The sequence below is a fragment of the Talpa occidentalis genome, unplaced genomic scaffold (assembly GCF_014898055.3).
Source record: "Talpa occidentalis isolate TD23 unplaced genomic scaffold, MPIMG_talOcc4v2.1 talOcc4.9, whole genome shotgun sequence".
In the NCBI taxonomy this organism is placed as follows: domain Eukaryota; kingdom Metazoa; phylum Chordata; class Mammalia; order Eulipotyphla; family Talpidae; genus Talpa; species Talpa occidentalis.
In genome coordinates, this window is record NW_023605305.1 from 107,762,493 (window position 1) to 107,784,815 (window position 22,323).

Genomic DNA, 22,323 nt, shown 5'->3' on the forward strand with positions numbered 1-22,323 from the left:
ATCCCGGGCTTCTGTGGCCCCATCCCACTACACAGGTGTGTATGCACATACACACAGACATGCACACATGCACACACACATGCACACACACATGCGCACACACACATGCACACACATGCACACACATGCACACACAGCACTGCTCTTGTGAAACCCTGAGTCGGAGAGGCATCTCCGGAAACTTCTAGACAAATATCTCCTCCTGGCCCCAGAAAATTAAAAATTAAAAATTCCTTGTGATTCAGTTATTCCACTTCTGGGTATGGATCTGAAGAATACAAAAGCACTAATTTGAAGAAATGCATGCACCCCCATGGTCACCGCGGCATTATTTACAACAATCAAGAGTTGGAAACAATCTAAGTGCCATCCGCAGATGAGTGGATAAAGACGACGAGGGAGTGAGGCACTAAGGGGCACGACTCGCCTGTTTTTAAACGAGGAAACCCTCCCAAGTACAACCACTCAGATCGACCTAGAGGGGGTTGTGCTAAGTGAAATAAATCAAACAGAGAAAGACAAATATGGTGTGATTGCACGTGTGGTACTTAAAGGTACTTAAAAACAGCCGAATGAAAAAAAAAAAAACAGCCGAATGACCTAGGTGAAACAAAAATGAATTTTTAGATGATAAGATGGAAGAAGGGGTTCCAGAAGGTTTGAGGGGAAAAGGGGCTGGGTCAGTAGGACCAATGGGACAGTGGGGTTGCTGGTCTGAAAATAGAATTGGACTTTTTGTGAACTTATTGTGTTGATGATCTCAGGGGTGAGACACCCCTAAGACGTATATGACGTGGTAATAAGGTGTGGTCTTTCGATTTAAAAAATTTAATCAAAATTTTAAATAATTTAATGGATTTTAAAAATTTTACATTTGTTTAAAAAGACACTATCTCCTCATGGCAGAAGTGCCAGCACTGGGTAACCAACACCGCAGGCTGCCAGGCCTTAGTGGTTACAGAGGAACAGTCTCCAGGAGTGACTCTGCTCTGTGGCACTGCCAGGCAGCTCTCCTGGACTTAACAGTTGTCACTGGAGGAAACCAGCCAGAAACCCCGAGTCTGCAGCATTTCCTCATCCCCTTGTTCCCTAGGCGGGTCATCCCAGCCGGGGCGAGAGGTGGGGGCTTGGCTGCAAGTGTTTCTTCCTTTTTTTGAAACGTAGAAAACTCCAACTGTTTGACTGTTTTATATTGCTATAGGTATGCATTTCTATAGAATTTGCCCCAAGTTGGGCATTTCTGAATGTCAGCCCGTGAAAACACAGGCTGGCGCACACCTGGATCCCAAACGCCAGCTCCGCCATGCAGGGCTGAGTGAGTTTCACGGAGTTATTTTAACTGTTCGGAGCCTTTTCCATATCTGGAAAACAAGACCAAAATAGCTCAATAAAAACCACACCACAGAGCTGTCAAGGGGTCTCACTGAGATGATAGCTATAAACACCTGGCACCTGGCCCAGAAGCTCAGCGCGGGTCCTCAGCGGGGTGGTGAGCTCTTTACTGCTGTGTGGATTCCCCATGTCTGATTTGTGCTCAGACTTCCCATCAGAAAGCCCAGAGCTTTCCATTAAATTCAGCCTCCTCTGCTCTGGCTCTGGACCACGTCCCTTGCAATTACAGAACAGAAGTTGAGCAGACCTGTCCTTTGTGGGCCTGCACCGTCCATAGGAGGCAGGTGTTATTATCCTCCCATCTTATAGATAAGTAGACTGAGATGGTTTGCCCAAGAACTCGCACATAGCAAATGGTAGAGCCTCACCCAGGCCCCGCTGGCTGCTTTCACCACTGAGGAAGCTCCTTGCAACACTCTCACCACTGCTTTGAGTGGACTTCGGATACCAGGGTTAGGACTTTTTCTGAATCCAAGACAGACCCGATTAGTCCTTGCTTCCCCAGAACTTGGTTTTCAATCAGCCACCCTGAAGTGGTCTCTGGGCAACGAAGCTACAACTGATTTGTCATCCATTTTTAGCCCAAAAACTTCACAGACATTATCCCCAAACCAGGATTCTCAGCTCCATTGGCACTTTGGACCAGAGATTTTTTTCCTGGGAGGGCCTGTTTGTGCTTTGTAGGATGTTTAGCCAGCACCCATGGTTCCTACCGACAAAATGTGGGTAGCATCCTACCACCCCCAAGTTGTGAAATCGGAAATCAGAAAACATCTCCAGACATTACCAAATGTTCCCTGGGGACTCAGGGCCTGGAGGGGAGGCTAAATTGATTCTGGTTGAGAACTGCTGTTATAGATGAGAAGTCTCGAGTTCAGGTTAAGCAGTTTTCCCAAGGTCACAAGACTTGCAGACAACAGAGACAGAACCTGAACCAAGGTTTGCCTGCCATCAAGCCCAAATATCAATATTTCTCACTCTACTGCGCTCTCTCTGGGTTCTAAACAAGCAAGATGCCAACTCAATACATCTGTTTTCCCAGAATCAACAGCAACAATATATTCCCCACCCCAAGACTACACAAATTCTGACCTTATCTAAGAAGAATCTAGATCTTAGATTTTTTTCAGAGCTCAATCAACTGAGACCTAAACCACTCTGCCAAGATGAGGAATTTATACTCTCTTACAACCCTGTGCCCCGACATAGAGCATCTAATCAGCGGGCTCTTCTGGAACCACCCAGAAGGCTGAAGCCTCAGAAAATAATGGCAATTCTTGCAGTTGCTTGTCTTCAGTCTCTGTGAAGAAAAATGCCCAGGCCAGAGTCACTCCAACCTCTGCCTGGGTTTCATTCCTGTTCGGATCTGAATTCATTCAAATCTTTGTGGACATGAAATGGACTGAGTCTGCAAATTCTCTCACTACTTCCTGTGACACAGAAGACAGGTAAATGAAGAGAGACTGCAGGCACATAATACAGCTGCCGACAGGAACATTAATTCTTAGCAGACTGCTGAAACTACCGCAAGCCTGGATGTCTTTCTGCATGTTTTATTCTCTGCTGCCCTCCCCTAGCTTTTGCTCTTCTTGGCTGGACCCTGTTGTGCACAGACACAGCTACTTACCCCTGTTAATGGACTGTGCATTCGCAAACAGGAACCACTTTCCATATGGCCTTCGGCATGCGCAGGCAAAAACAACAACTAAAAGGACATTCCTCAGGAAACGAAGAAAGTCATCGCAAAGAATAGTTTCACTGCCAGAGCCTGCTTGCTTTTCTTTATGGGAGAATTGATAGTTAACAGCAGCTGCTGGCCACGTTAGTAACATCCTAAAGCTTTGGCACCCACAGTCACTGGGCGGCCAGGTAACTGCCTCCTTACTACCTCCCCAAAACCCCTTATACTCTTCCTTCTGAATTAAGAGTCATCTCAGAAGAGTTTTCATTACCAGATCATAAAGCTAACAATCTCCAAAAAACTAACAATCTCTAAAACTCTTCGTCTAAAGGAAGCAGGTGGCAAAATGCTACAAGTAAATCTCAGTGTCCAATGTAAGAATGTAAATGATTGGAACTTTTTATTTGAGGTCATGTAATTATTCAACCACATTAAACAAAAAAGATGAGAGCTAATGGAGGACATGGAGAAATAGACTCAGAGGGCTCATCAATGGACTCAAGCAATTTCTTTCAAATAGATCTTAAAGCAGTGTTTTTCAAACTACAAATATCAACCCATTAGTGATTTGTGAAATCAGCATAGTAGATCATGATCATTTTCAATTAATTGGAATGGAATGAAATGGATATATCAGATTACGTTGGACATAATAGGGCAATTTTGCTTCACTGATATGTCTGAGTTTATGGTGGACACACTCCTAAATGAACTGTTGCTTTATACCTTTAAGTATAATTAACCTACAATGAACTTCTCATGAAGTTCACAGTTTGATAAAATTTTACATATGTACACAAGCCATCACCACAATAAGGATAATACATGTGTCCATCACTGCCTTGATAATCCTCAAGGATTATCTGCCCTTGTGTCCTCATCCCCCATGATAATACTCCTTCCACCCTGCCCCATTCCCAGCACTAACTAGTGATCTGTCTGTCTCTATCCATCAGTTTGCACTTTCTAGAAAATTGTATAAGTGGGCCATAAAGCAAGTATACACTCTCTCTTATCTCAGCATAGTTATTCTGAGATTCATCCTTGTGTTTGTGCAGCGATAGTTCATTCGTTGTCATTGCTGAGTAGGATGCCATTGCATGGATCTGCCATAATTCAATAATTTGCTTATGTATTCGCCTGCTGATCGACAGCTGGTCTTTCCCGTTTGGGACCATTGCAAAGGAAGTTGTCGTAAACATTCAGATACAATCTTTTGTATGGACATATGTTTTCTTGGTAAACACCAAGTTTTGGAGCCCTTAGAGTAAGTGGGAGGTTTTATTTAGCTTCTTAAGAAATTCCCGAGTCATATCATAAAATGATTATACCATTTTACATTCCCACCAGCAATGAGTGAGAGCTCTGTTTTCTTTCGTTCATTGATTTTCTCTGCTATTTTTACATTTTCTAGTTTCTTAAGGTGAAAGTTGAGGTTGGAAGCCTTCATATCTAAAGAAAGTGTTAAGCACCATAAATTTCCCTCAAAGTGTGGCTTTAGCTGTGTCCTATAAATTTCAATGTTAAATATTTTTATCCTCATTTCAAAATACTTTCTAATTTCTCTTCCTTATTTCTCCTTTAACTTATTTAGAAGTATGTTAGTTTCTAAATAGTTAGGAATTTTCCTAATATCTTTCCATGATCTACTTCTAATTTAATATAAACTATTGGAGAACAGTTTATATGATTTAAATTCTTTTAAATTTATTAGGACTTATTTTATAGCTTATTGGTGAAAGTTTTGTGTGAGCTTGAAAAAAATATGTATTCCATTGTTGTTGCATGGATAGTCCTATAAATGCCCCTGAAGCCCAGTTAATTGATGGTATTATTCAGTTTTTCTATATACTTGCTGACTTCCTGTCTACTTGTTCTAATAATTATCAAGAAACAGGGTGTTAAAATTCTGAGTATAATTGTGGATTTGTCTATTTCCTCTTGCAGTTCTATCAAGTTTTGTTTCAATTGAAGTGCTATTATTGGATGCATAAATGTTTAGGATTACTGTGTCTTCTTGATGGGTTGACCTTTTTATCACTATGAAATAACCCTCTTTATCTCTAACATTCTTTGCTCTGAACGGTACATTGCTTGATATTAATCAAGCTCTCCAGCTTTCTTTTAACTATGGTGTGTTATTTTCCATCCTGCCACTTTTATTCTATTTGTGGCTTTATATTTAAAGTGGATTTCTTTGGCATCTACACATTATTGATTCTTTCTTTATTATATAACCTAACAATCTCTGCCTCTTAATATTTATTTATTTATTTATTTATTTATTTATTTATTTATACAAGCACTGGGTATAGTCAGAAGCACGGGAGAGTGAGAGAATTCACCAGAGCCAGAGCGAGGAGCAGAACAGGCAGAAGGACCGAAGTACACTGCTGAGGGGAGCAGCGGGTAGCAGGAGAGGTCTGCGCACCATGTGGGACCCTCGCCAGTGGCCGGGGATCGAACCGGCGCTGCAGAGGCTGCGGGCAGCTTCACAGCCCAGCGCTCAACCGCTGCGCCACTGGGGAGGCCCTGCCTCTTAATATTTAATGTAATCATTGACATAGTTGGATTTTGATACTATCTTGCTATTTATTTTCTATCTATTCTTGATTCCCTTTTTCCTCTGTTCATGCCTTCTTTTGTATTGAGTATACTTTTGATTTTTTTAATAGACTTTATTTTTTTATTTTTAAATTTTTTTATGGGACCCTCGTGGGCGGCCGGGGAACGAACCAGCGCTGCAGAGGCTGTGGGCAGCCTTGTAGCCCAGCACTCAACCACTGCGCCACCAGGGGAGGCCCTAGACTTTATTTTTTAAAGCAGTTTTAATTTCACAGCAAAATTGAGCAGAAAGTACAGAGAGTTCCATATACCCTTGTCCCACACACTAACAGCCTCCATCACTATCAGTAACCCACACGGGAAGGATATTTGTACCATTGAGGAACCTATATTGACACGTCACTATCATCCAAACTCCATTGTCCCCTTTTTCAGAATGTCGTCCAGTTGAAATCACACGGGATGTAGGCTTTTCAGATTGGCTTCTTTCCTTTTTTTTTTAAGATTTATTTTTATTTATACAAGAACCGGGGTACAGTCCAGATGCACAGGAGGGTGAGAAGATTCACCAGAGACAGAGTGGGGAGCAGAACAGGCAGATTGACAAAATACACTGCTGAGGGGAGCAGCGGGCGAGACAGGAGAGGTCTGTCCCACCATGTGGGATTCTCGCTGGCAGGCCGGGATCGAGCCCACGCTGCAGAGGCTGTGGACAGCTTCACAGTGTGGCGCTCAACCTCCTGCGCCACCAGGGAGGCCCTCAGATTGGCTTCTTTCACTTAAGGATATGCACTCAAGATTCCTTCGTATCTTTTCATGGCCCAATAGTTCTTTTATTTTTAGGCTGAATAGCATTCCATTGACTAGATATACCACAGTTTATCCATTCATCTACTGAAGAACATGTCTGTATTTCCAAGTTTTGACAATTATGAATAAACCTGTCATGAAAATCCACGTTCAGGTTTTCTGTAGTCATAAGGTTTTCAGCTCATTTGGATAAATACCAAGAAGCATGATAGCTGGATCATATGGAAGAGTAGGTCCAGTTTTATAAGAAGCCAGCAAACTATCTTCCAAAGTGGTGGTTCCAGCTGCATTCCCATCAGCAGTGAATGAGAACTCCCATTGCTCTACATCCTCATCAGCATTTCATGTTGTCAGTGTTCCAGATGTTGACCATTCTACTAGATGTGTAGCGGTGTCTCATTCTACTAGGTGTGTAGTGGTGTCACATTTTCAAGACGGAGTAAGAGATTTACTTACTCCAAGAGATAAGGAGTAAAGCCAAGCCTTTCCTTTCCTGCCTGAAATAAGCAATAAACTGGAAAGTGAAACAACATTTGGCCCCTAAATATCGAGCAGAAAAAAAAGAGTGATCCTGATAGAAAATGAAGGAAATTGGTGCTGATTACCCCTGCATATTTCTGGCAGTTTCTAGGTTGCAAAGCAAGAAGGAGAAAGCGAGGCAGAGCCTGGTGGTTGAGGAGATGGAGGTAGGAATCTAGAAGTCTAAAATGCATGTTTATGTGGGTTGTGGGAAAAAAAATATAAAAGCCACAGTATTTAGAGATACATTTCCATGCATAATAAAAATTTCACTGCAGAGTATAGCTATGCAAAGGTCAGCCAGCTGTAGAAAATCACCTACTTATCAAATCCCACCTAAGTTGTCTCTTTAAAGGGACTAGTAATTTGTATATTAAGAACTTGAATTGAAGAAGCATAAATAATCCTTAAGATCATGCAAAGAGACATGAGCTCCCCTACGGGCAGTGCTGAGCTCAGAGAGGTGGGCATGCTTGGCTTAGTCTTCCTGCTCTGTACACAATCAGACCAAACCCTTCTTTATTGCTGGAGCTCTATCCTCAGCATCAGTGAGCAACCTGGGGGAACAGGAACCCTCTTCTAGGACCTCATGGTGTTTAGTCACTGAAAAATGTAGCTTCCAGAGATTGCCTGCAAAGGCTGTTTCTGCTTCTTGGGGAGGAGGAAAATCTGAGACCTTCTGTCTGAGGAGGTGCAAGCCTGTACTTCTGCTGTAACTCTGGCCTCCTATTAATTGGGGAGATACTTGACTCAAAAATGGTCCCTAATTGTACTTGAAAGGTGAATGTAGGGCCTCCCTGGTGGCGCAGCGGTTGAGTGCTGGGCTGCGAAGCTGCCTGCGGCCTCTGCAGCGCTGGTTCAATCCCCGGCTACCAGCGAGAGTCCCACATGGCACGCAGACCTCTCCTGCTGCCCGCTGCTCCCCTCAGCAGTGTATCCTCAGTCTGCCTATACTGTTTCCCGCTCTGGTTCTGGTGAATTCTCTCACCCTCCCGTGCTTCTGACTGTACCCAGTGCTTGTATAAATAAATAAATAAATCTTTTTAAAAAAGAAAAGAAAAGAAAGGTGAATATAGCATAATGTATAAATTTGCTAGCTTTTGGAGTTGAACAGAACTGGGTTCAAATCCCAGCTTTGCCACAAACAAGTGGCCATGGATGAAACTCTTAACTTCTGATTATCAGCTTCATTTATTTATAAAAGGGTGACAATATTCTCTTTTGCAATATCCTGTTACATGAATTGTGCAAAAATATTCCCAGCACATAATATCCACTCAGCAAACATAGCTTTCATGATATCTGCCTGGGATGAAACAGTGAGCACAAGGAGGAGACAGAAGGCAGTATCTATTCATGCTCATCAGGATGAAAACACGCCATGCTCTAAAATGAAGTCCATCCAAGCTTAGGAAAAACTAAGAAAACCTCATTTGTACTCAAAAAATAGTTAAAATTATCAGGAGTATACCAAGTGAGGGAGGCTGTTCTCATCCCTGGCTCATAGTCCTTTAGAGACTCAGTCCCTCTTATGACAGTGTCCATATCTGAGACCCTGGGGCCACTCTGGGCTATCTGACCATGGCGTTTGCTGGGAAGACCTGGTTTGAAAGGCAATGGCAATCTCCTTCCTCCACAGGCCTTGGCTCTAGTTCAAGGGTAAAGGTGGATGAACTGATAGCAGACTCAGCAAGGGAGCTGCTTGGAGCTGCTGGAATGGGGCCACCTCTCAGAGGCCTGTCACCAGGCCAGCAAGGCATCCCAGCCACCGAAATCAGATCCCTTCCCTCCACGCTCATGGGGCTGTGGGTGGCCCCACTGATCTGTAGCACTCTACACAGGAGGGGACCTGTCTGTATTTGCCTTTTCAGAGACAGAGAGCCCACCCTTGCCTTTAATCAGCAGCCCTTCCTCCAAACCCAAACACCTGGTCTCAGAGGGCACCAAGTGTGTTATAAGGAATTCTCCCTGGGGAACGGACCATACCCGAAAGGACAATGACTGGGTAACTTCTAAAGTTTGCAAAATACTTCTTTGTTGCCTCCATTGGCTCCTCAGTCCTCTTTCTCCCTGTTGCTTTTCTTCTGCTTTTTTTGTTGCAGTAAAATCCACTGAACATAAAATTTTCCATCCTAACCATCGTTAAGGGTGAGGCTCGGTGGCATTAACTACATCCACGTCATCACACCACCATCACCAGCAACCATCATCTTAATCCTTTTCACTCTGCAAAGCTGAAACCCTGTACCCATTAAATAGCAACTTCCCATCCTGACCCCGCCCCTGGCACCACTTTCTCTTTTCTGTCTTCACAAATTTGACTACCCTGTGCCCATCTCACCCTCTCCATCAAGTCTTAGGCTACCCCTTTCCTTTCTACTTCTAACCCCAACCCAGTTCCCACCCTTCTAGAAGCAGAATCTCTCTAATCTCTTCCCTTGACTGGGATACAACAGATCCGATGGTTGTCTGCAGCCCTTATGGGATTTTCAGTGCATAGCCTACTGTTCCACAACAGAGCCACAACAGGACACCTGGGTTGGGATTTCTGACTTTGGGTGACAGTCACAAGCTCCTTCCTTCTCCTCTCCATACCTTGATTTGTTTCGGAGAAAACTGAGGTAATATTAGAATCATTTCATAGGGTTCTTTTAAGGAAAAAATAATCAATGCCAAGCATTTAGAATAATGTCTGCTGTGTGCTAAGCACTCTACAGATGTTATTTTATGCATTTTTGTTATGTCTATCATGCATGTGCTTTCATCTGTTACACAACACAGGCTGTTGTATCATGCAGACTGCTCTGCGAGCTTATTTCACCTAATATACACACCATGGGTATCCTCAATATTAATACAGTCTTGTTCACTGTGATGACAAGACAGCATCCAATCATGTGGTTCTAAGACTTGTCAGTTGTTTCTCAGTGTGCGAGAAACTACAGGGTACATGATGGCTTGTCACAGAATATGTCCCCTGGTGATAATCAAGGGGTTCAGGGTTGTGTCATGTGTGGGGATGACGCATGAGGATGAGTGTTTGGCCTTTGTCAATACGGAGCACCCCAAAGGACAGGTCTGATTTCCCCTGTGTTCTGAGAACTGAGGGTTGCACAGTTTCACTCAGAGAGGTTTGGGCCTCACAGTTGCTGCTCTTATCGATCACTTCATATGCGAGTCCTTCTCCAAACATGGTTTGCTGACAGCCCTCGGAAAAAAAGTCATCTCCTTCCTGCCCCTTCCCATGACCTGGAGTGGAAAGGGCTGCTCCCTCAGGGAAGGTCTATGTATAACCTGGCAGGAAAGGCGCCTCTGAGAGCAATGAGTGATGTGAGTATAAAATAAGCGGTAGTTTGTGAGCGTGTGCATGCCTGCACATGCACAGGCATGGATGTGTATGTGTGCACATGTGTGTATGTGTGTGCATGAGTGTGTAGGCTTCACACCACAACCCCTTTCCTTGCTTGCTCCCCCTTTCTTCTACACTTCTGGGAGCCTGGTGCAACTGCCCCTCAGCATCATGATTGGGCTCTTCATGTTACCTGCACCTCAGTTTCCTCGTCTTTAAGATGATGAAATAATATTCATTATCACTTTGACCATTAAAATGAAGGAAATCAAGTACCTCTATCAATGCTTGGCACAGCCTAAGCCCTGAATAAATGTCAGCTATTATTATCATTGTATTTGAACGTATCCACTCACCCCCACTGCGAAACCCCAGTTTCCTTTTGTGCTTCTTCTGTCTAAAGAAAAATCCCAGAAAAACTATCACACAGAGGTGTAGCAGGAAAATAATCTGTAATGTTAGATATTTTTTCCCCCAGAGACAGGGTCAGAGCCCTTTCAGGGAACGTCTGATTAGACCCGATAAGCAGTAAGCACAGAAATCCCTCTGGGCTTTTGAAATCAGATGGGCATTTATTCAACACATTCCTATACAGGGCAGCTTACAAAATTAAACTAACGCAGCAAAAGCACCCAGCAGTCCAGGAACTTAACCCCTTTAAATGGCCGTCTGTGGCAGGACACATCTGAAGGGCAAAGCGTTGCTTGGTCTACTGGGAGCCATGACTCGCCGATCGCTCAGCGGCTCCCAGCGGCTCCCAGCGGCCCGTGTGGGCTGAGAACTCCGGCTAGGATATGCTTCTGTCTTCTAGCCTTTACAGCAACAACTGGCTGGTATCTTACTCTCCAGAACCAATGTGTCCTGCGGGGTGTATCTCCAAAAGAGGAGGATCAAAAAGACACTGGCCATTGAGTCCTAGAAATCCAGCTGCATTCTCCGAGCTTCTGGACACACAACAGCTTCATTGTGCATAGAGAAAAAGCTGAACTGAAACTTTGCTGCAAGCATATTTGAACTTGGAACCCCAGTGCATGGACTGGCGGCCTGCTCCCAACGGAGACACCCACTCCTCTGCTCTCTTCTAGTCTCCTCTCTTCTGTCCATCTCTGCACCAGAGTACAGTTCCATTTAAGTCCAGGAGACACGGCAAAAACAACTCTCCAAACACTGCTTCCATTTATGGCAACGGGATCCTTCAAACCCAGGAGAAACAGCTCTTCAGCCACAAGCCCTAAGGCTCTCCCTGCACCTCCTTTGTGGGTTTCCCCTGCTCGCTTCCGAGGGAAGGGACAGACCCAAGTGGTGGGGTTGGTTTTTTAAGGAGGAAGAACATCCTTGTCAGCAAAACTGAGCAGCGTCACCCGTGACCAATGCTAGATAGGCACTAGCTAGCCCTGACCAACACTCCCATTTTCCAGACAAGGAAACTGGGGCCAGAGAGGCTAACAGCCTGGGTGTCACTCTGAGAGGCATCCCCTGCACCAGAGGCTGCAGGCTGAGGCTTCACTTCCCTATTTACCTGCGCTGTCAACCTCCTATGTGCGTTCACTGATCAGCTGCCAGGTTCTCCACCCTGTCCTCAGGAGGAGGTCAGTTCTTCCCCCAGGAGCCAGCGACGCATTAATTTGTTTTTCTTTGAATTCACCTCATCCCTCATATTCCTCATCCTGTTAACAAAATAATAACCATTCCTTTAGCTCCTTCGTTACAATCCTTAGTGTCACCCTCATGTTCCACACTCCCTCCTTTTCCGTATAGCAAGTCCTGTCAGTTATTTAAATATCCTCCTGCTCTCTTCCATCTCCAGCTCGGTGCCAAGCACCGTCCCTTCCTGTGGGGGCACCTTCCCTTCCTCTCCACACCTGTCATCACTCCAGCCCCAGCTCCCGGGCCTGTCACCCAGAATTTCCGGGTGACAGGGATTTGGAAGAACCACCTGGCAGCCCCCAGGCCAGCCCCCATGTCTCCAACTCACATCTGGCGAGTTCTCCTGGAACAACCCTCCAGGGGCCCTCTGCTCCTGGGCCTACTGTTGACCTGCCAATTCAGGACCACATTCACCCCCCTGGTTTTCAAGTTTGCTGTAACCACCTTATCTACCCAAACTCATTATCCCACTGTTCTCAACCAACTCTTGTCTAACTGGTGAGATCACACACCTCCTTCAAGGCCCGGGGTCAAGCATTGCCTGCTCTCTGGAAAGTTCTTCTTTGCCCACATTGGAGAAACCCTCCCGGTGGCCCTGGGCGCTCACGTCTAGTCTGAGTTTGCCCAGGTTGCCATGTGGCTGTTGGGTGGCCGGCCACTCCTCACCTGGATTTGCGCTCTGCCAGCACAGGGGCCATCCTTTATCTGTGCTCCGATGCCTGGCAGAGTGTAGGTGCTCAATAAACGCCCTGCCCTGGAGGCTGGGCCACTCCTACCACAGCGCTGAGCCTTGAGGTAGCCTGACATCAGCACTCCCCATCTGGTGATGCAGGCAGGGATGAAATGGCTATTATGATGCAAAAAAAAATAGGTTCGTAAGAGCATTATTGTTTAAAGGGGAACCTTCCCTTTTTGTGTGACCAAGGCCAGAGAGCTCAGGTCCAAGCAGCACTTTGAAAGCTGTCCCCCCACAAGATGCTCTCCTTTCAAGGAGAACTTTTCCTTTTTGACATGGGGTCGTAGAGAATTGGAAAAACAGGTAGTCTGAACTCAGTTGTCAGTGCTAAGAAATAAAAATACTATGTTTCTGAGGGAACAATGTCAAGCCCAAGGAAGACAACCTAATCTGGAATTAATACATTTTTAAGGAAAAATTAAAAAATATAATTAGCAACCTGAGACCCAAAGGGGCCACGAGAACCAGGATGAAAATAGATGATCACGAAACTGAACCTTTTTTGTCAAACCGCTTAACTTTAATTAGTATTCATTCCTTCCAGATTTCCCCCCTGTGCCCTCACTACCAGAATGTCCCTTTTCCCATTTTCTTTAAATACTTTTCTTCAGTGCCTGAGCATTTAAGATTGCAGATGACTTGTTTGGGATGTGTCAGTTGCTACAGCATTTTCACAATTCTTAGAAGTAAGAGTGCATTAGAGAATGGAGCATAGCAGGATGACACCATACGTGATACCAGTAATTAAGAGTACACCTCCTCCGATATGCAGAAAAATGACAGCAATTTCCCTGAAAAACACAGTGTGCTCCTCAGGGATTAAATCTCATATCAAACATTTACCAAATACACATTACAGACAAACTACAGTGCAGAAAAGCCAGAGATGACCAAGCAAATCCTTATGCTCAGATTGACCAAATACAGACAGGGGCATTTGAGTTGGGAAGTTCATCATTCACTCTTTTCACTTTTCTAGGGAGACTGTGAGGTCTTCCCATGACTGGACTCATTGTTTGGACACATCACACATCTGTGTGTGTGTGTGAGGGTTCTGAGCAGAGTGTGGGGAGGGGGTTCCTGATGAGGATGTCTCTCTTGTGATTACCAGATCCACCCATGCCTGGCATCTGGCCCTGCTTGGGGGGCAGGTGGGGGGCCCACTTATGCATTTGGTCCTAAATACATTTGCTCATCTTTCATGCCTCAGGAACCAGGTTCATTAAGTTTTCTCTGGGTTTAGAACCATATGACTTCAAAGTAATTACAATACCAAAACTCACTGAAATGCACTTGGAGAAACGTTCTCAAGAAATAAAGAGCTAAAGTTGCATCAAACATGTTTCCATCGAAAAGCACTAGAAATAAATAACTTCCCAGGCCCTCTGGCTTCCCTCCAGGAAAGGACTACTACACCACAGAGGAATTGGATTTTTGCCTAGTTGCCTTTGGAATGACCTGAACTTTATATACTTTTCCAAATAGATGCCCTGTATGGCAATCTGACCATAGGAGAAATTTCCCATCTTATAAAGTAAAAGTCATCTGATATTATATTCCTCTGCAACAGACTGATCCTCAGGATCCATAGTGTAGGATTTCTCTACTTGGACTTCCATTTGCCAGGGGCAGTGATATCTCACTTCTAGTATTAGACCCTTGCCTTGCAGACACAAAATTCCTTTCAGCTCTGCTCAAATCATTTTAACAATTGTTATCTATGTGCCAAAAAGTACTTAGCCAGTAGAAGTTTAAAAAGAAGAAGACTGGATCCCTGATCCTAAAGCACTTATAGACAATCGTTATTTAATATATGTGATAACCAGACAGCATAGCCTGAGGGGCCATGGGAACTCAGAGAGGGCACCACCGCCCAGGTGGAAGGTATGGGAAAAACTTCTTGGAGAAGATCAAATATAATGCAAGTCCTGAAAGAAGTATTAGGAGAAGTCAATCCCAAAAAAGTGGCAGGGCAGGGTGTTCTTAGCAAAAGGAACAGTATTAAGAAATGTTACAGCGGTATGAAGAGGAAGGCATCTGCTTAGAAGCTGTAAAGGAAATACAAGGTGAAAGGTGGGCATACAGGTAAGATAAGGGGAGTAAAACTGTGGAAGACAGAACCTGGAGGACTCTGGTGTCCTGCTAAGGAGCTGGGACTTTATTCAGTGCACAATAGGTTCCAATTGATGAGTTTTGATTTATTTAAGAAAAGAGTTGTTTGAATGGATAGTACTTTATTAAATATACCAAAGATATTGATAGTCATTTTATTAAAGAAAAAAAGGGCTAAGCTCTGTAACTCCGAATAAGCAAAACAATTTTGAAAAAAGAAGGGAAAAGTTGGAGATTTCACATTTCCTGATTTTGAAACTTACTACAAAGCTTGGTAGTAATAAAAACAATGTGGTTTGGCATAAAGACAGATATGCAGATCAATGGGGTCTATTGACAGAAAATCCAGAAATAAAGCTTCACATATATGTTCCTGTGATTTTTCAACAAGGGGATGAAGACCATTCAGTGTGGAAAGGACATTCTTTTCAACAAATGGTGTTGGGAATAGAAAAAAAAATAGGAAAAAGTTTTATGGCATTAGACTTGGCTATGATTTCTTGGACACATCATGAAAGTATGGGTAACAAAAGAAAAAGTTGGTAAATTGTACTACATCAAAATTAATAATTCATGCACTTCAAAGGGCACTATCAAAAGAATAAAAAGGCAACACATAGAACCAAAGAAAATATTTGCAAGTGCCCTTTGACATCTGACAAGAGTTTAATATCCAGAACATATGAAGAACTCTTATAACTCAACAACACAAAAACAACCCAATTAAATTAAAATGGGCAAACTGAGTTGAGTAGATATTTCTCCAAGATATGCAAGTGACCAATAAGCACATAGATACTCAATATCACCAATCATTAGGAAAAATGCAAATCATATCCACAATGAAACACCACTTTACATCCATTAGTCCGACTGTTTTCAAAACAAACAAACAAAACCAGAAAAAAACAAGTGTTGGAGAAAATGTAGAGAAATTAGAACCCTTGTGCACTGCAGGTCGCAATGTGGAAATCAGTACAGCAGTTCTTAAAAAAAAAAATGCAAGTAATGGTTCAAGTCTCAGTGCTATCATCCCTATGGCCTGAGTTCGATACCCCACCAGGGAGATAACCCCCATATGGCACAGCAGACCTCTCCTGTCTCGCCTACTGCTCCCCACAGAAGTGTACTTCAGGGAGGTGGAAGGGAAGCAGTGGCCATTTGCATGAATGCAGGAAAGGTCCCTGCAGGATTAGGAGGCCATGATTGCGCTCACACACACACACTGGCACATATCTGTGGGCTCATCTCCTTGGTGTGGGGCAGGTGCCAGTCCTGTAGCAGACTCCTCTCTTCTGAATCTTCCTTCAGCTACATGAGTGTTCAGTTCCATGGCAGTGCCACCTCCTCCAGGATGACACCCATGTCATTCAAATTGGAGGTAACAAGAAACTGACACGGGTTCAAGTCCATCTGGGTGGGATCCCAGTGGTGCTCTGTGGGCCAGCTCCCCCTTCTCTACTTCACATGAATCTTGCCTTCCCCATGGCTGCCCTGCAGACTTCATGCCCAGCATCAGGCACAGACCAGCGGACACAGCTTCACAGAGACCGTTTAACCACATCTCACAGTTGTGTAAGATCAAATCTCTAGCAGTTTTGATAGCCACAATCTGGTCTTTGTATCTAAGTTTGTTTTGCTTATTCATTTGCTTTGTTTCTCTATAGTCCACATGTGAGTGAAATCAAAACTAGGCTCTGTTGTTGATCATGGTATAGCATAAACAGATGTTGAATTAGTAAAGCTATACATCTGAAACTTACCAATGTTACCTCAATGAAAATTTATTTTGTTAAAAAAAAATCTCTAGTGGTTTTGCTTCTCTGAACTCTGAAAGAGAATTGGTTATTGGACATGATTCTGGGTGTCTAAGGTTTAAAGAATGAGTGTTCTGGGTTATTAGGAATTCATTCTCTGATTTTATTAACTATAATGGTATTAATGGCCCTGTTTCTAGGGATAAAGGGAATGCTAGCAGTGACCAACATCCAGTAGCAAAATAGTTACACAATGTGTCATTATCACACATTGAAACCTTTAATCAAATACTCATAGAACAGGGGTTGGTACATTTTTTGAAAAGGGACAGATTAATAAATATTGTAGACTTTGTAAGCCACAATTCTATAGTATTAGCTCAAAAGCAGCCATAGACAATAGATACATGAACAAATAACTGAGTTCTAATAAAGCTTTATTTACAAAAACACATACAATGCCAGATTCAACCCCAGGAGGCAATGTTTGCCAGCTTCAATCATATGAGGTAAAGCTCTGGATATGTGAGTCTTTGCTGCCGTAAGATAGCCTGGCAACATTACAAACTACAATCCAATGAATTGGTTTATTTTAAGTGAGCTAGAGAACTTAGGAAAGAAAATGAAGAGCTCAGGGCCTCTTAGCTTACCTGGAGGTTTACATAGGGGAGGATCTGAAATCTTCTATGAGCAAAGCTGAAAGATCCTCTCAGTGATCAAAAGCTAAAATCAGTAGCTAATTTGCAGGCCAACTGAAAAAGGAGGGAGAAATTGGTAGTAACTGGGACTAGCCAAGCTTGAGGGGCCCGAGAAAGTGGAGGTGCTTAGCAAGTACACGTATGTGGGAGATGAAGTGAAATAACCATGAAAAGGGGAAGGTAGAAGAGTGACAGGCTAAGTTCTGCTAAGGATGACTCCTGAAGAACCCTACTATCAGTGGATGGACAGGCAAAGAAGAACCCAGAAAAGAGTTAAGGAAATCCAAGACCCCAAGAAGAGAGTAGCTTTACAGTGGCCAAAAAACATGAAGAGTTTCAAGAAGCTGTGAGGGAAGCAATAAAGCTGGGAATGATGGTGAGAAATGCTCTAAGCCAAAATTGAAAGAGACAGGAAAATGGCCGCCCCTTCAAAAGAAACCACTGGAGAGAGAAGCAAGATGGTGAATGTTTTATGAAGGCTTTCTCCCCTGGAACGTGGTCATTCTCCTAGTATTCCCTTCTCTACATAGCTGCTTAATTTGGGGAAGATGTAGAGAAGTTAGCTACAGAAGTGGCTGTGTGGCCCCCTTTCAGGAGGGGGAGAGGGCTGTCGGGGAGGAGAGAATACAAGAAGCTGCTTGATGTCCTCTATCTGATGACGCACCAGCCCCCATCATCTGAGAGAAGAAGTCCAGGTCTGTGCAGAGTCTGGGGAGAGAAGTGACGCTTTGGAGCAACCAACTGAAGATGGGAAATGTTTATTGAAAACACACAGCACAACCATATGAATGTCCTTTCATCTGTGGCTTATAATGTGAAGGGAACATCTTGCTCTTGGACACAGTGTACAAAACCAGGCATGGCTGTCCACATTCAGACCAGTTCCTAGATTCAATACTTGTCATCTCTTTTTTTTTTTCAGTATCCATCAATAATGAAAGAACAAATAAAAATTTTCATGGCTTCTAGTCATTCTAAGAGCGTTCCTTTATAGTCCTAATTTTCTAAGGAAATTCTCTGAACACTCAGACAGAAGAACTAACCAGACCTGTAATATACAACAGTACAGACCCGCAGACTAGCTTACCATGCTATTGCTTGCAAAGTCTGTTTATTTCACTGTGAACCTTCCTGGGATTTGTTCAAGGAAAACTACAGTGATCCCTGTTAGAATGCCAGGAAGCTGCATATGTCTACACCTTCAGACCAGGAGACTCAGTTTCCTCCTAACAAAAGAAAACATAAAAACCATAATTTGGGGGCATGTGGCTCGTGCTCTTGGCCAGGCAGTTTTGGCAGAACAGGTAGGATGCATGTAAGAATTTATCTCCCTCTTTCTCTCTGAGTTGTACATTTCCTCATTCCCCTTTCCTTGTAAATAAACCTTTGGTTAACCTTTAAAAAAAAACATAATTTGGAATCTGATGGAAAAATGAAATCAAAAGTTTATTTGTAGATCTACCTGCTAGGTTATAATACCTAGAACATTTCTAAAGAATTGTTTCTGCTAAACACACACACACACACCCACACACACACCCCACTTCTTTGGTAATCCAACCATGAAATGTAATTTTTAATGGGTTGTTTTTTTTTTTAACTGATGAACACCCCAAAAATGAAATTAAGGAGAATCTGTGTGAATTCAGGTGTACATATAGTACCTCAAAATCAGGAATTGATTTTGGAAAAAAAAAAAACAGAAGAATTTCATTTCTGGGGAGGTTCACTATGAAAAGGGAAAAAGCACACAGTCTGGTCTACATACTTCTTCCAACCATTCTCAACCCAGCAAGAGTGATTTCTTAGAAACATCAATCAGTCCCTGCTTAAAATCCCAAATGGAGAGTGTTCACCGAAATGTCAACCCAGTCTTTTGGTGTCTCAATGATTTGGGGAAGTGAGGAGTGCATTTTCCTCGTAGAAAGATTGGGTCCCAACTTGAAGAGGAAGAGGGAAGGAAACCCAGTGCAGGCCAGAATTACCTTTATTTCTACTAACATCTTGCCAACCCAGAGTGGTCCATTTTTTTTTTTTAAAGATTTATTTATTTATTTATACAAGAACCAACGTACAGACCAGATGTGCGGGAGGGTGAGAGGATTCACCAGAGACAGAGAGGGGAACAGAATAGGCAGACCGATGAAATACACTGCTGAGAGGAGCAGCGGGCGAGACAGGAGAGGTCTGCCACGCCATCTGGGACCCTCACCAGCCGGGCAGTTTCAAACCCACGCTGCAGAGGCTGCAGACAGCTTCACAGCGCTGTGCTCAACCGCCTGTGCCACCAGGGGAGGTCCGAGTGGTCCATTTTTTAAGCTGGTAGGGTCTTGCTTATTTTAAAGCATTAGGCCTTCTCAGAGAGATAACAAGCTATGTTATGCAAAGAAGGGGTCCTCCTTAGCGAGGGCTTTACTCTCTCTGTCTCCATGCTAAAGGTCTCTAAATCCAGTTTCTAACCCTGAACACTCACTAGTTATCCATCAGAGAGCACAATTTCCAATCAAATATAGTCTTCAGTCGGAAGCCAACATATTTAAAGTCAAATTTGCCATCTGCCTCAAAAATCAGACTCCCTTTTCTAGTGTACTCATCTGTGTCGATGAGATTATTCTTTTATTTACCCAGACTTGAAACCTGAAAGCAATTCATTCACCCTTGATTCATTCCTTTTTTTAAATTTGAGATCAAATCCAAATAACATAAAACTCACCATTTTATCAACTTTAAAGTATACAATTGTGAATTTTCAGTATATTCACTTTATTGAAAACCACTGCCAATATCTAACTTCCATACATTTCCATCTTCCTAAACAAATACCTCCATCCCATGGCAACTACTAATCTACATTCTGTCTCTATGGATTTGAATGTTCTGGACATTTCTATAAATGAGACAATAGAATATACAATCTTTGAAGGCTAAATTATTTCATTTATCATAATGTTCTTGAGGTGCTTCTGTGTTGTTGCATTGTCAGTACTTTATTCCTTTTTATGCCTGAATAATATTCCATTATATGGGCAAACCATATTTCATGTATTCACATTGCAATGCAACTATCACCACCATCCTTCTCTGAAACTCCTTCCATCTTGTGAAACTGCAACTTGATATCCATTAAACAATAACTTTCTAATCCTCTTCCCCATGCAACTACTAGAAGCCACCATTCCATTTTAGCTCCATGATTTTGACACTCTAGGTACCTCGCATAAGTAGAGTCAGACAGTATTTGTCCAATTGCATCTGACTTCGCTCAGCAGAATGTCCTCCACATTCATCCATGTGTGCCATGCCTCATAATTTCCTCCCTTTTAAGCTTGAATATTACTCCACTGCATGTGTATTCCAGATTTAATTGATCCACTTATATACCACATTTCCTTTATCTCAATTTAATGACTGTACAGAGATTATCTTAAACACCTAGAACAACAAAAATCTCCTAGTCTTTGCGGAGAGAGTTTGTGTGTTTGTTGGGGCATGCTTTCAGCCAGGAAAATTATGACTCTGCCTTGGCCTTCACTTACAGCTTGTGCAGGTCAACTGAAGGTCAGAACTTGGGAGCATTTCTGATCTTCCTTGAGCCTGCGAATTGCCCTGGGACTTAAAGATTCCCAGAAATTTGTCAGAGTTTTCTAACACTCCCTAAAAGCATCTTATTCCCCAGGCTTCCCAAGAAGGTATTTGATTAATACATTGTTTGTCCCAATTGTTATCCATTGCCTTGGCAGCAAAGGCTAAAACATTCGCTTACAAGTGTTTTCTACAAATGACTGGGGTATCCACTTGAGGGCGGGACAAGCTCTGAGTTAAGTGAGATAAAACATGCCTTCTGAAGCGTTTTCTAGGCAGCCACCAGACAGATCAACCAAAGACAAATATTTCCAAATGGTATTCATTCTCCTCTCTCTGGTACTGGCCCTAGAATGCAGGCTGTTCTTTTCAAGGCTACTGTAGAGCTGGGGTGCTGGAGATGGACCTAGAGCAAGTTGAAGTACTGCCAACCAGGTTGTAATAAGTGCTCCTTGGACTACTACAAGCATCTATGTAGCCCCATAGTTCTGAAAAAGTTGATTCTGTCAGATTCCTCATAGCTTTTTTGGAGGGGTAGACTTTGAAAGTATGTCACTCCAGCATTTTCACAAAAAAAAAAAAGAAACTCTGAGATCAAAACTCATTACTTACCACCACCAGGCAGACATTGAGAGGTAGTTTATTGTTCTAGAGCCATATGTCGCTCTCAGAATCCCAGGTCTACCACCTCCTACGTGTATCATCTGGAGCAAGTTAATTAAAACTTTCTATGTCTCAGTTTTACCATCTGTAAAGTGGGATAAATAAAAGTAGTATTGTTACAAGAATTAAATAAGTTACCACTTATCAAGTGGCTAATCCTGGGTCTGGCATACAACAAACACAAAAAAACTGTCAACAAATCTCTGATTTGCTGACCAATATAAATAACATAAAACTTTATATGTAATAGACCTTCTTGGGAAGGTCTATTACATATTTATCTGTAGGACTATAACTGTGGGTAACACTGACAGCTGGTTCCTTAGTCAGTTTGGGTTACTGTAACAAATACCATAGGCTGAGTGGCTTAAACAGAGGTTTACCCCTCAAATTTTAGAGTCTGCGGAGGCCAAAATCAAGGTGGCAACTGGAGGAGCATGTGTTAAGTACCCCCTTTCTGATTTTCGGTCTACCTCCTTCTTGCTGTATCTTCACATGGCAGAGAGACAGCGAGAGATCTTCTTTCTTGTATATCTTCCATAAGGGCACAAATTCCATTCATGAGGGCTTTACCCTCATGATCTAATCACCCCCAAATACCATCACAATGGGAATGAGAACATCAACATAAGAATTCAGTCCTTGACAACAGACAATCTCTGCTCTCTTGGCGTTCACACAAATGCTTATACTCAGATTGCAATTTTTCAGATTAATTCTATTAGGAAAAAATTTCTCATGAGTTTCTGGTGTTGCTTCTCATAAGCAGAGGTGCAGATGGTCTTATTTTTTAACTGTCTCCCTATAGAGCA

The 22,323-nt window shown here is 42.9% G+C and overlaps 2 long non-coding RNA genes across 5 annotated transcripts; both read right to left on the reverse strand.

Moving 5' to 3' along the window:
• Nucleotides 1–964: 964 nt before the first annotated feature.
• On the reverse strand, nucleotides 965–22,092 carry LOC119235989 (uncharacterized). 4 transcript variants are annotated; one of them, XR_005122964.1, is made up of 3 exons: nucleotides 21,985–22,092; nucleotides 21,461–21,596; nucleotides 965–1,361 (listed from the first exon to the last, which is right to left on the reverse strand). It is a non-coding gene; the product is annotated as an uncharacterized LOC119235989 (long non-coding RNA). The 4 variants fall into 4 exon arrangements; XR_008550202.1 differs by lacking the exon at nucleotides 965–1,361 and adding an exon at nucleotides 13,256–13,490; XR_005122965.1 differs by lacking the exon at nucleotides 965–1,361 and adding an exon at nucleotides 17,719–17,974.
• Nucleotides 10,844–12,881, reverse strand: LOC129145117 (uncharacterized). The gene is made up of 3 exons (XR_008550204.1): nucleotides 12,630–12,881; nucleotides 11,836–11,983; nucleotides 10,844–11,509 (listed from the first exon to the last, which is right to left on the reverse strand). It is a non-coding gene; the product is annotated as an uncharacterized LOC129145117 (long non-coding RNA).
• Nucleotides 22,093–22,323: the final 231 nt, after the last annotated feature.